This window comes from Panthera uncia, chromosome X, assembly GCF_023721935.1.
Source record: "Panthera uncia isolate 11264 chromosome X, Puncia_PCG_1.0, whole genome shotgun sequence".
NCBI classification, from domain to species: Eukaryota; Metazoa; Chordata; class Mammalia; order Carnivora; family Felidae; genus Panthera; species Panthera uncia.
The window spans coordinates 66471488-66484303 of NC_064817.1; the positions used below are offsets into that span (position 1 = coordinate 66471488).

The 12816-nt window shown below is 39.0% G+C and overlaps 1 protein-coding gene across 2 annotated transcripts in view; it reads right to left on the reverse strand.

The window, feature by feature from the left end:
• The window catches only part of HDX (highly divergent homeobox), a 167383-nt gene that overhangs the window by 12222 nt on the left and 142345 nt on the right, over nt 1-12816 (reverse strand). The gene's annotated exons all lie outside the window — the stretch shown is intronic.

Here is a 12816-nt window from a genome sequence, read left to right on the forward strand (position 1 = left end):
TGAGCTACTTATTGGGAAAAAATAGTTGTAAATCACATACCTGATAAAAGATTTGTATTCAGAATACATCAAGAATGCTTACAATACAATTATAGGACCATCAACAGAATAAACAGCAGGAAAGATATTTGAACACACACCTCATCAAAATGTGAATGACCAATAAACATGAAAAATGCTTGATATAATTTGTCATTAAGGGAATCAAATTAAAACTGCAATGCATACTACAATATCTAAAGCTAACCACCTCACACTGGTCAGAGTGGCTAAAACGAACAAATCAGGAAACTACAGATGCTGGTGAGGATGTGGAGAAATGGGAACTCTCTTGTACTATTGGGGGTAATGCAAACTGGTGCAGCCGCTTTGGAAAACAGTGTGGAGATTCCTCAAAAAATTAAAAATAGCCGCTATGAATATTCATCTTCTTGTGGACACATGTATTCATTTACCTTGGTTTAATACTTAAGAGTAAATTGCTACATCAGATGGTAAGAAAGAAAGATAATGTGTAATTTTATAAGAAACTCTCAAAACATTTTCCAAAATGTCTGTATTGTTTTATAAACCCACTAACAATGTATGAGACATATTGTTCCACATTCTCACGACCACTAGCTATTGTCAGTCTTTTTATTTTTTATGAATATAATTTATTGCCAAATTGGCTTACATACAACACCCAGTGCTCATCTCAACAAGTGTCCTTCTCAGTGCACGTCACCCATTTTCCCTCTCCCCTGCTCCCCCATCCATCCTTAGTTTGTTCTCTGTATTTAATAGTCTCTTGTGGTTTGCCTCCCTCCCTCTCTGTTTGTATCTATTTTTCCCCCTTCCTTTCCCCCATGGTCTTCTGTTAAGTTTCTCAGGATCCACATAAGAGTGAAAACATATGGTATCTGTCTTTCTCTGTATGACTTATTTCACTTAGCAGAACACTCTCCAGTTCCATCCACATTGCTACAAAAGGCCATATTTCATTCTTTCACATTGTCACATAGTTATTCAATTCTGTATATAAACCCCAATTTCTTTATCCATTCATCAGTTGATGGACATTTAGGCTCTTTCCATAATTTAGCTATTGTTAAAAGTGCTGCTATAAACATTGGGGTACACGTGCCCCTACACTCCTGTATCGCTTGGGTAAATTCATAGCAGTGCTATTGCTGGGCCATAGGGTAGCTCTATTTTTAATTTTTTGAGGAACCTCCACACTGTTTTACAGAGCAGCTGCACCAGTGTGCATTCCCCCCAAAAGTGCAAGAGGGTTCCCATTTCTCCACATCCTCACCAGCATCCATAGTCTCCTGATTTGTTCATTTTGGCCACTCTGACTGGCATGAGGTGGTATTGAGTGTGGTTTTGGTTTGTATTTCCCTGATGAGTGGCAACGTTGAGCATCTTTTCATGTGCCTGTTGGCCATCCGGATGTCTTCTCTAGAGAAGTGTCTATTCATGTTTTCTGCTCTTTCTTCACTGGATTATTTGTTGTTCGGGTGTAGTGTTTGGCGAGCACTTCATAGATTTTGGATAGTAGCCCTTTGTCAGATATGTCATTTGCAAATATCTTTTCCCATTCTATTGGTTGCCTTTTAGTTTTGTTGATTGTTTCCTTTGCAGTGCAGAAGCTTTGTAACTTCATGAGGTCCCAATAGTTCACTTTTGCTTTTAATTCCCTTGCCTTTGGGGATGTGTCAAGTAAGAAATTGTTGCGGCTGAGGTCACAGAGGTTCTTTCCTCCTTTCCCCTCTAGGGTTTTGATGGTTTCTTGTCTCACATTTAGGTCCTTCATCCATTTTGACTTTGTTTTTGTGAATGGTGTAAGAAAGTGGTCTAGTTTCATCCTTCTGCATGTTGCTGTCCAGTTTTCCCAGCACCATTTTTTAAAGAGACTGTCTTTTTTTCTATTGGATATTCTTTCCTGCTTTGTCAAAGATGAGTTGGCCATACTTTTGTGGGTCTAATTCTGGGGTTTCTATTCTATTGCATTGGTCTATGTGTCTGTTTTTGTACCGATACCATGCTGTCTTGATGATTACAGCTTTGTAGTAGAGGCTAACGTCTGGGATTGTGCTGCCTCCTGATTTAGTCTTCTCCTTCATGATTACTTTGACTATTTGGGGTCTTTTGTGGTTCCATACAAATTTTAGGATTGCTTGCTCTAGCTTTGAGAAGAATGCTGGTGCAATTTTGATTGGTATTGCATTGAATGTGTAGATGGCTTTGGGTAGTATTGACATTTTAATACCATTAATTCTTCCAATCCATGAGCACGGAATGTTTCTCCATTTCTTTATATCTTCTTCAATTTCCTTCATAAGCTTTCTATAGTTTTCAGCATACAGATCTTTGACATCGTTTGTTAGGTTTATTCCTAAGTATTTTATGATTCTTGCTGCAGTTGTGAATAGGATCAGTTTCATTATTTGTCTTTCTGTTGCTTCATTATTTGTGTATAAGAATACAACTGATATGTGTACATTCATTTTGTATCCTGAAACTTTGTTGAATACATATATCAGTTCTAGCAGACTTTTGGTGGAGTCTTCTGGGTTTTCCATGTTAATATCATGTCATCCGCAAAAAGTGAAAGCTTGACTTCATCTTTGCCAATTTTGATGCCTTTGGTTCCTTTTTGTTGTCTGATTGCTGATGCCAGAACTTCCAACTCTGTGTTAAACAATAGTAGTGAGAGTGGATATCCCTGTCGTGTTCCTGATCTCAGGGGGAAAGCTCTCAGTTTTTCCCCATTGAGGATGATATTAGCTGTGGGCTTTTCATAAATGGCTTTTATGATCTTTAACTATGTTTCTTCTCTCCTGACTTTTTCGAGGGTTTTTATTAAGAAAGGATGCTGAATTTTGTCAAATGGTTTTTCTTCATCAATTAACAGGATCATATGGTTCTTTTCTTTTGTTTTATTAATGTGATATATCACATTGATTGATTTGCAAATGTTGAACCAGCCGTGCAGCCCAGGAATGAATCCCACTTGATCGTGGTGAATAATTCTTTTTATATGCTGTTGAATTCGATTTGCTAGTATCTTGTTGAGAATTTTTGCATCCATATTCATCAGGGATATTGGCCTGTATTTCTCCTTTTTTGCTGGGCCTCTGTCTGGTTTAGTAATAAAAGTAATGCTGGCTGCATAGAAATAGTCTGGAAGTTTTGCTTCCATTTCTATTTTTTGGAACAGCTTGAGAAGGATAGGTATTATCTCTGCTTTAAATGTCTGGTAGAATTTCCCTGGGAAGCCATGTGGTCCTGGACTCATTTCTTGGGAGATTTTCTATAACTCATTTAATTTTTTTGGTGTTTATGGGTCTGTTCAAGTTTTCTATTTCTTCCTGTTTGAGTTTTGGAAGTGTGTGGGTGCTTAGAAATTTGTCCATTTCTTCCAGGTTGTCCACTTTGTTGGTATATAATTTTTCATAGTATTCCCTGATAATTGCTTGTATTTCTGAGGGATTGGTTGTAATAATTCCATTTTCATTCATAATTTTATCTATTTGGGTCATCTCCCTTTTCTTTTTGAGAAGCCTGGCTAGAGGTTTATCAATTTCGTTTCTTTTTTCAAAAAAACACTTCTTTGTTTCATTGATATGCTCTACAGTTTTTTTTCAAGATTCTGTACTGTTTATTTCTGCTCTGATCGTTATTGTTTCTCTACTTCTGCTGTGTTTTGGGTGTCTTTGCCGTTCTGCTTCTATTTCCTTTGGGTGTACTGTTAGATATTGTATTTGGGATTTTCTTGTTTCTTGAGATAGGCCTGGATTGCAATGTATTTTCCTCTCAGGACTGCCTTCGCTGCATCCCAAAGTGTTTGGATTGTTGTCTTTTCATTTTCATTTGTTTCCACATATTTTTAAATTTCCTCTCTAGTTGCCTGGTTGACCCATCCATTCCTTAGTAGGGTGTTCTTTAACCTCCGTGATTTTGGAGGTTTTGCAGACTTTTTCCTGTGGTTGATTTCAAGCCTCATAGCATTGTGTTCTGAAAGTGTGCATGGTATGATCTCAATTCTTGTATTCTTATGAAGGGCTGTCTTATGACCCAATATGTGATCTATCTTGGAGAATGTTCCATGTGTACTTGAGAAGAAAGTATATTCTGTTGCTTTGGGGTGCAGCATTCTAAATATATCTATCAAGTCCATCTAATCCAATGTATCATTGAGGGCCCTTGCTTTTTTATTGATCCTGAGTCTAGATGATCTATCCATTGTTATAAGTGGGGTATTAAAGTCCCCGGCAATTACCACCTTCTTGTCAATAAGGTTGCTTATGTTTGTGATTGTTTCATATATTTGGGGGGCTCCTGTATTCGCTGTATAGATATTTCTAATTGTTAGCTCTTCCTGATGGATAGACCCTGTAATTATTATATAATGCCCTTCTTCATCTTTTGTTACAGCCTTTAATTTAAAGTCTCGTTTGTCTGATATAAGTATGGCTACTCCAGCTTTCTTTTGACTTCCAGTAGCATGATAGATAGTTCTCCATCCCCTCACTTTCAATCTGAAGATGTCCTCAGGTCTAAAATGAGTCTCTTATAGACAGCAAATAGATGGGTCTTGTTTTTTTTATCTATTCTGATACCCTACGTCTTTTGGTTGGAGCATTTAGTCCATTTACATTCAGTGTTATTATACAAAGACATGGGTTTAGACTCACTGTGATGTCTGTAGGTTTCATGCTTGTAGTGATGTCTCTGGTACTTTGTGGTCCTTGCAACATTTCACTCACAAAGTCCCCCTTAGGATCTCTTGTATTGCTGGTTTAGTGGTGATGAATTCCTTCATTTTTTGTTTGTTTGGGAAGACCTTTATTTCTCCTTCTACTCTGAATGACAGACTTGCTGGATACAGGATTCTTGGCTGCATACTTTTTTCTGTTAATCACGTTGAAGATTTCCTGCCATTCCTTTCTGGCCTGCCAAGTTTCAGTAGAGAGATCCATCACTAGTCTTATTGGTCTCCCTTTATATGTTAGAATGCGTTTATCCTTAGCTGCTCTCAGAATTTTCTCTTTATCCTTGTATTTTGCCAGGTTCACTATGATATGTCATGCAGAAGATCGATTCAGGTTAGGTCTGAAGGGAGTTCTCTGTGCCTCTTGGATTTCAATGCCTTTTTCATTTCCCATATCAGGGAAGTTCTCAGCTATGATTTGTTCAATACACCTTCAGCCCCTTTCTTTCTCTCTTCCTCTTCTGGAATCCCTATTATATGGATATTTTTGCATTTCATTGCCTCACTTAGTTCTCTAATTTTCCCCTCATACTCCTGGATTTTTTAAATCTTTTTCTCAGCTTCCTCTTTTTCCATAATTTTATCTTCTAATTCATCTATTCTCTCTTCTGCCTTTTCAATCCCAGCTGTGGTCGCCTCTATTTTATTTTTGCACCTCATTTATAGCATTTTTTAGCTCCTTCTGACTGTTTCTTAGTCCCTGATCTCTGTAGCAATAGATTCTCTGCTGTCCTCTATCCTTTTCTCAAGCCCAGTGATTAATTTTCTGACTATTATTTTAAATTCATGTTCTGTTATATTGCTTAGATCATTTTTGATCAATTCATTAGCTGTCATTACTCTCTGGAGTTTCTTTTGAGGAGAATTCTTCCATTTAGTCATGTTGGGTAATCCCTGGAGTGGCGCGGAACTTCAGGGCACTTCCCTTGTGCTGAATGGAGTAACTTGTGTTGGTGGGCAGGGCTGCAGTCAGATTGGATGTCTGCCCGCAGCCCACCACTGGGGCCGCAGTCAGACTGGTGTGTACCGTATCTTCCCCTCTCCCAGGGGCAGGACTCACCATGGAGTGGTGTGACCCCTGTCTGGGCTACCTGCACACTGCCAGGCTTGTGGTGCTGCTTTGATGGGATCTGGCCTATTAGCCGGGGTGGATGTGCAAGGTGCACAGCGGAGGGAGGGCAGACTTAGTTCGCTTTGTGGTCACTGACCTGCGGGAGGGGTACTGCAGCACCAGGTCGGGGGCAGGCAGACCTGTCAGAGGGATGGATCCATAGAAGCACAGCATTGGGTGTTTGTACTGTGCAAGCAAGTTCAGTGACAGAAACTGGTTCCCTTTGGGATTTCGGCTGGGGGATGGGAGAGAGAGATGGCGCTGGCCAGGGCCTTTGTTCCCCGCCAAGCTGAACTCTGTCTTCCGGGGCTCAACACCTCTCCCTCCTGTTGTTCTCTCACCCTCCTGCTTTCCGAGCAGAGCTGTTGACTTTTAACATTCCAGATGTTAAGTCCCACTTGCTGTCAGAACTCAGGCAGTCTGGCCCCTCTGCTTTTGCAAGCCAGACTCGGGGGCTCTGCCTTGCTGGGCAGGCTGCCCCTCCACTGCCCTGGCTCCCTCCCACTAGTCCGGGTAGTGAGCACCACCTCTCCGTCCCTTGCTACCATCTTCCTTGGGCCTATCGTCTACGCTTGGCTCTGGATAGTCCAATCTGCTGGTCTTCTGGTGGTTTTCTGGGTTATTTGGGCAGATGTGGGTGGAATCTAATTGATCAGCAGGACGAGGTGAGCCCAGCGTCCTCCTAAGTTGCCATCTTCTCCAGCTATCTCCCTATTTTTGTTTATTTTTGAAAGAGACATAGACAGTCCAAGTGGGGGAAGGGAAGATAGAGAGGTAGAGAGAGAATCCCAAGCAGGCTCCTTGTTGCCAGCACAGACCCTGACCTGGGACTCAAACTCACGAAAGTGTGAGATCATGACCTGAGCCAAAACTAAGTGTCAGAGGCTTAACCGACTCAGCCACTCAGGCGTCCCAACTTAATTATTTGATAACTGGAAGTTTGCACCTCTGAATTCCTTTCATCTATTTTGCTCATTCCCCCACTCACCTCCCCTCTGGCAACCACCACTTTGTTCTATGTATTTAAGTGTCTGTTTATTTTGTGTGTTCATTTGTTTTGTTTCCTTAAATTCCATGTACAAGTGAAATCATATCATATTCACCTTTCACTGTTGAATTTATTTCACTTAGTGTGATACCCTCTATGTACATCCATGTGGTCACAAGTGGCAAAAACTCATTCTTCTTCTATGGCAAAGTAACACATGCACACACACACACACACACACACACACACATCTCTACTTCTTTACCCATTCATCCATCCCTGGACAGTTCTTGAGACTGTATATTTCTAGGAATTTATTCATTTCTCTAGATTGTCCAATATAATGTCATATGATATTTCATAATATTTTCTTATATTTCTTTGTATTTATATGGTGTTGGTTGTTATTTCTCTCCCTTCATTTGATGAGTCATCTCTCTTTTTTCTTGATGAGTCTAGATAGAGATTTATCAATTCTGTTTAACTTTTCAAAGAACCAGCAATGGGTATTGTTGATATTCTCTATTGTGTTTGTAGTGTCTATTTTACTTATTCCTGTGCTAACATTTATTATTTCCTTCCTTCTACTAGCTGTGGAATTTACTTGTTCTTCTTATGGTTACTTTAGGTGTGAGGCTTGATGGTCTATTTGAGATTGTTCTTGTTTCTTGAGGTAGGCCTGTATTGCTATATGAAGTTCACTCTTAGAGCTGCTTTTGTTGCATCCTAAAGATTTTGGATTGCTGTGTTTTCATTTTCATTTGTCTCCATGTATTTTTTAATTGCCTTCGATTTCTTCATTGACCCACTGGAGTTTAGTAGCTTGTTGGTTACCCCGATTGTGTTTGGTTTTTCCAGTTTTTTCCCCTGTAGTTGATTTCTAGTTTCATACCGTTGTGGTTAATGTTGTTCTTGGTATTATTTTAAGCTTTTCATATTTATTAAGACTTGTGGCCTAATATATGATTGGTCCTGGAGAATGTGCCATGTGCACTTGAAAAGACTGTGTGCTCTTCTGTTTTTCGATAGAATGTTCTGGAAATAACAATTAGGTCCATCTGGAGTAATGTGCCGTTCAAAGCCATAGTTTCCTTGTTGATTTTCTGTCTGGATGATCTATCCATTGATGTAAGTGGGGTCTTAAAGTTCCCTGCTATTGTTGCATCACTGTCAATTTCTCCCCTTATGTCTCTTAATATTTGCTTTATATATTTTGTTGCCTCTATATTGGGTGCATAAATATATACAATCATTCTATTCTCTTCTTGGACTGTCTCCTTTATCATCATGTGGTGTCCTTCTTTGGCTCTTACTACAGTCTTTGCTTTAAAGCCTATTTTGTCTGATAGAAGTATTACTACCCAGCTTTCTTTTGGCTTCCATTGGCATGGTAAATATTCTTCCATCCCTTCACTTTCAATCTGCATGTGTCTTAGTTTTGAAGTGTCTTATAGGTAGCATATAGATGGGTCTTGCATTTTTTTTTTTAAACGTTTTTTATTTATTTTTGGGACAGAGAGAGACAGAGCATGAACGGGGGAGGGGCAGAGAGAGAGGGAGACACAGAATCGGAAACAGGCTCCAGGCTCCGAGCCATCAGCCCAGAGCCTGACACGGGGCTCGAACTCACGGACCGCGAGATCCTGACCTGGCTGAAGTCGGACGCTTAACCGACTGCGCCACCCAGGCGCCCCTAGGGTCTTGCATTTTTATGCATTCAGTCACCCTGTGTTTTGATTGGAGCATTTTGTCCATTTACTTTTAAAATAGTTATTAATGGGTATGTACTTATTGCCTTTTTAAAAATTGTTTTCTGGTTGTTCTTATAGTTATTCTCTGTTCCTTTCTTCTCTTGTTTACTTCCCTTGTGTTTTGATGGCTTACTTTAGTGTTATGTTTAATTTCCGTTCTCTTTATTGTTTTGTATATCTATAGTAATTTATTGATTTGTGGTTACTATTGCATTCATATGTTACATTTTATGTGAGTAGCAGTCTACATTAAGTTGATGGTCACTTTAGTTTCAATACATTCTAAAAGCACTACCTTGTTACTCCCGCCTCCATTTTATGTACATAATGTTATATTTTACATCTTCCTATTTTGTGTATCCCTTTTATAGCCACACTTGATTTTACTACTTTTATGTTTTAACCTCCTTACTGGCTTTATGAAGTTTATAAGTGACTAATAGACTAACTTTCACTCTATGTTTGCTTTAACTTGAAAATTATTTCCTTGCTTAATTTCTTTTCTTCAAGTCATTGCCTTTTCTTTCCGCTCAAAAAAGTCCCTTTATCATTACTTGTGAAGTTGGTTTAGTGGTAATGAATTCCTTTAACATTCTTCTTTGTGGGGGGTGGTGTCTGGGAAATTCTTCCTCTCCCCTTCAATTCTGAATGATAACCTTCCTGGGTAGGGTATTCTTTGTTGTAGTTTTTTTTTCTCCCTTTTATCTCCTTGAATATATCATGCCAATAATCCCTTCTGGCCTGCAATGTTTCTGCTGAAAAATTACCTGATAGCCCTTTGGGGTTTCCCTTGTTTGTAACAATTTTATTTTGCTGTTTTTAAATTATTTCTTCAATATTACATTTTGGCAGTTTAATTATTATGTGTCTTGGTGTGGACCTCCTTGGGTTCATCTTGTTAGGGGCTCTACTTACTTCTTGGACCTGGATCTCTGTTTGCTTCCCCAGGTTAGGGAAGTGTCCTCCTATTGTTTTTTTCAAATAATTTTTATTTCCCTTTCTCTCTCTCTTCTCCTTCTGGGAATTCTATAATGTGAATGTTATGCTTGATGGTGTTGCATAGTTTCTTAACCTATTCTCCTTTTATTATTCTTTCTCTTTTTGCTATTCAAATTAGTCGCTTTCCATTACCCTGTCTTCCAGATCACTGATTCATTTTTCTGCATTCTTTAATCTGCTATTGATTCCCTCTACTGTATTTTTCATGCCAGTCATTGAACTCTTCAGCTATGATTCACTCTTGTTTATATTCTCTAATTCTCTGTGAACATTCTAACTGGGTTTATCCACTCTTTTTTCTCAGGTCTTTTCAGTATCTTTATGACCATTACTTTGAACTTTTTATCAGGCATATTTCTTATCTTTGCTTCATTTAGCTCTTTACTGTGATTGTCTTGTTCTTTCATTTGGGACATATTCCTCTGACTCCTCATTTCATCCAACTCTGTGTGTGTGTGTGTGTGTGTGTGTGTGTGTTTCTATGTATTAGGTAGATCAGCTATATCTTCTGGTCATTCAATAGTGGCCTTGTGTATAAGACGTCCTGTGGTGCCCTATAGTTCAATCCTCCCATGTCACCAGAACCAGGTGCCCCAGGGATATCCCCTGTGTGGGTTGCAGGCACTTCCTGTTGTGGCCGAGCATAGTTGTCCTCATCCCAGATAGCTTCTATGGCCCACTTTGCCTTCTGTGAGCACACCTTTGAGTGTCCTGGTTGAGGCCAAGTAGTACTGGTTGGTGGGTGAGGCCATTACTCATTCTAACAGTGTGCTATTAACCTCTCTGCCAAGACTGCACATACACTGAAGTTCAGGGCTCAGTCCCTTCCTTATACATGCAGCTAAGGGGTCTGGCTACAGGAATTGTGGGTGCCTGCTGTGTTGGTTTGTTACCCCCTCCATATGAGTGGAGTCACTTTGTTTTGGTACTGGTCTGTGCCAAAGCTGTCAACCAGGTGTAGTTGGTCAGGAACAGCTTTGGAAGCTGTGCCTATCATGGCAAGTGTTTTGGGTGTGGTTGGTCCTCAGAGGAATTACTTGGTGAAGCAGTTGTTGCTGGCAAGGAAGATGGAGAGTGTTAGAAATGGCTCTTCTAGGCCTCTGGCTCTTTACTCTGGGAAAAGCCAAGAAATTTTTGACATTATTGAACTTTCATTCTTGAAGAAATATGCAGATCCCTTTCCTTCCAGTACATGTTCTAAGATTAAACAATAAATGTCTTTCATGTATACTTCAGGCACTTTTCAAACTGCTGTTTTCTGTGCTGTGTCTTGGGCCCATTTATTTAGTATGCTGTCTCTTTAAGGTTAAGTACTCAGTTTCCTATCAACCTTCAGCTTTCATGGCATTAAGCTTACTGATTTTTAAAGTTCCCAGAGTTAATGCCTGCTGGTTTCCAAAGCCAAACATTATGGGGACTTTTCTTCCCTGTAGTGTCCCCAGTGCCAGCAGTGCCCTTTGAGGAGTCTGAGTCACTTCTCCATGATTGTGATGTCCCTCTTGTTTGTATTTACTCACACACGGAGTTGGTTCCCAACTGTATCTCTGCCTCTCTTACCCTTTATATGTGGCTTTCTAAGACTAGCTGTGCAACATCTCTTCTGGTAGTGTTTAGTAACAGTTGAATAGATGTATAGTATTGCCTAGGTATTTCTGTGGGAAGAGGTGAGCTCAGGATTCTTCTAGTCTTCCATCTTCTTTCCTTTCCTAATTTACCCTTGCTTTTGAATTAAGGTAAGAAATCACAAATGAAGTGAAGTGTTTTCAATAATGGTTATGAAAAGGGGCACCTAGGTGGCTCAGTTGGTTAAGCGTCCGACGTCAACTCAGGTCATGATTGCATGGTTTGTGAGTTTGAGCCCTGCAGCAGGCTCTGTGCTGACAGCTCAGAGCCTGGAGCCTGCTTCAGATTCTGTGTCTCCCTCTTTCTCTGCCCTCCCCCACTAGCACTCTTCCTCTCTCTCTCCCTCTCTCTCTCTCTCTCTCAAAAATAAACCTTAAAAAAAATGATTATGGGAAGATATATTTTCTATATAGGTGCTAATTTTTTAGAGTTAAAGGAAAGACATTTATCTAGGATAGTAATGTGTTGTCAAAGACATTCTTAACAAGATAGTTAAGGACTCCTATTCCCACAGCATTTACCGCAATGGAAAACTTTGAATCATTAAATGTCCTATAGAGTGCAATAAAACTGTAATTAGCATTTCTGGGTAGAACATTCTGCCCTACCCTTGTTTTAGCTCAAAACCTTCTCAAGTGGCACTCTAGAAGGGAAAGGTTCTGGAGAGTATCCTTTGTTTTGAGTCCAACTCCATTTGACCTGTTTGAGAGTACTAAGTGGAGATTACTTAGCCACCATGCAATCCGGTCCTCTTCTCTGTAATTTTCATACCTTGTGCCACATGGTACAGAGCTCTTTAAACCTAACTGGGCATTTAGAAATACTTTATGACTATGGAGGAAAGATAAGAATGATCTCATGTAGTTCAGAAATACAATTTTATAATTTTATTAGTTGGAAATACAGCTTAAATACTGGATTATAGTGTGCACTTTGACCACTTAACAAACAAATTTCAAAAGATAATTGTCTCCTATGTTTATAATGTTAAATATTATAAAGTCTGACATGTTATAAATATTTAGGAAATAATCTGTTGAATTACATAATTTCAATTATAGTAAAACCGAAAAGACTCTGAGAAAATGAAAAGTATTCTTTTCTGATTAAGTGTTTCTTTTTTCTATTACCAGCTTAGGATGATTAATCTCTGCTTTGTCACTTATGATATTTCAAGAAAAGAACTTTTGTATATGGATAGAAAGATTGGCCAAAATTTGGAAAGCCACAAAGTTACCTAGTAAGATACAGTATTGATTAGCAAAGGGGTAACAATTATGTATCTATGCAGAAAACATATTGACATATAGACAGATATCTCATGTCAAAATTTAATAAAATAAAATTATGTATGGCATACTCACAACATAAGCCTTTCAGTTTAGGTACAAGTGGTTTTAAGAAAATGTCATCTCTATTTATATTCATTTGGTATTTGTTCTGCGAATTGTTTTTAAACTTCTCAAACAGGTTTCCTAGAAATGGTCTTCAAAAGTTGAATTCCAAGATAAAATTAGCAAATGCCACTGGAAAAAAAATCTCCCCTCTGCCACCATTTAAAAATAAACATTACCTTTTAATCCAC